General features: G+C 56.2%; 1 protein-coding gene across 1 annotated transcript in view; it reads left to right on the top strand.

Moving 5' to 3' along the window:
- Positions 1 to 1,824, top strand: part of ASIC4 (acid sensing ion channel subunit family member 4) — a 28,312-nt gene that overhangs the window by 18,809 nt on the left and 7,679 nt on the right. The window lies entirely within an intron of this gene.

Raw genomic sequence — 1,824 nt, 5'->3', positions numbered from 1 at the left:
ACGTGTGCGCTCGCCAGACAGAGAGAGACAGAGAGACAGCGAGAAATCACCCCCCAGGGGGGATGGCCACACCGTAATCTCTTCTCCTCCACGCATGCACACGCGCCCTGCGTGAGTTTTAAGCCACCGGGTCCAGGACGCAAACCGGGTCAACTACGTGGGAGTCCAGCGACATAGCCATTAGCTAACTGCTGGTCCCCTGGGCCCTGGGTCTTGAGGTAGGGAGACTGATGCCAGCAATGGGGTGCAGGACAGCCCAAGCCGGCGGTCTGGATGAGTTCCACCTCTGGCACTTCCCCCTCTGGCTGAGTTTCCTCGCCTGGCATAACCAGGATCATTCCACCTACCAGATACCAGAGCTGCCAAGTGGATGACCCGTGGCAGCAGCCGGCATTGCCACGCTTTGTAAACGCCAAGGTGCTTGTTACCACGTGCTTTTGTTTTAGGAATCATAGGCAGGTAGTTGGATTTTCGGAGAACTGTCTGAGCTCGGAGGCCCAGGCCACAGGGACTTGACTTAACCCCGTGTCAGGAGGCACTCAGAGCTCTGCGCTTCGGCTGCCCGGGTGCTCCCTCTGAAGCTTGGTTTCCAGGATAGCTTTTCCCTTCGCACTGCCTCGTGCCATTTCTCCCAGCTTTTACCAGTGTGGAAATGTTCACAATGAGCGGAGAGGGGGAGAGCCAGAGAGTGATTGAGTGCGCCGACCTCGTGCCCCCAGGGAAGGTGCTGCCTGTGATGGGTTTGACCTAGGGGCTCGTCTCTGTGGGGGGAGCCTGGCAGGAGGGAACTAGAATCCGCCTCTCCCTCCACCTCTTCCCCCACCCTAGCTGCTGCGCAACTCGCGTGGCGGCTCAATCCCCCAACGGGAGCCTGGGCTTCCATCTCCGGGGCGCCAGCGCCATCTGGTGTCCATACAGGAGAACTCTCCGTAGAAGAAAAGGGATGTGGGCTTCCGCGCCGCACACATGGCTTATTGGAAGTCCCTCGCACCCCTTGTCTGGGGACTAGAGGCAGGCTCAATGCTCCTGTGCAGAATACACTCTAGTTCGGAGAGATGAGTAATGGACAAGCAGAGACGTACGTGAATAAAATCACTTCGGGTTCTGATGAGCACTTTGAGCGAATCGTGTGGGTAGGTGGAGGCTGCCACTGTGAACGTGGGTGTGTGGAGTATGGGTGGTGTGGAAGCCAAGGCTTTAAAGGTAGAGCTACCCATGCCAAGAGTGCACGGGAGTGTGGGCATACTCCAGGACAGGGAGCAACAACAGTCACCGCCCGAGGACCAACGAGTGTCAGACTGGGATGGGGTGGTAGGCAAGAGTCACATGACACAGAGACTTTCAAGGAGTTCGAGTTCACTCTGGGAAATGGGAAGCCATTGCTGGGTTTTAAGCTGAGAGTGACTTAAGTGACTTTGGAAGCAGCTTTTGGGCTATGGTGTGGGCTGAGGGGAGAGGGCAGGATGAAGGGAGGAAGAACAGTCAGGAGGAGATGCTGCTGAAAAGGGGAAGAGAGGGACCAACAATTAGCGTAATGACTATGTCACTGGACTCCCACGTAGTCAACCGCGGTTCCAGTCCCGGACCCGGTGGCTTAAACTTATGCTGGGCATGTGTGCATGCGTGCCCAAGATCCCGAGAGGAGACTAGAGGAGAAGGGATTGTGGTGTGGCCATCCTCCTGGGGGGTAATTTCTCGCTTTCTGGCTCTCTGTCTCTCTCTGTCTTTCTGGCGAGCACATGCGCCCTCTAGCAAAAACCTCTCCAAAAAAAAAAAAAAAAAAAAAAGCACAGATTGGAGCGAGAACCCGTCTCGATCCTTGCA

This window comes from Tupaia chinensis, unplaced genomic scaffold (assembly GCF_000334495.1).
Source record: "Tupaia chinensis unplaced genomic scaffold, TupChi_1.0 Scaffold145907_1, whole genome shotgun sequence".
Taxonomy (NCBI): Eukaryota; Metazoa; Chordata; class Mammalia; order Scandentia; family Tupaiidae; genus Tupaia; species Tupaia belangeri.
This window is presented reverse-complemented; position numbering and strand designations above follow the sequence as displayed.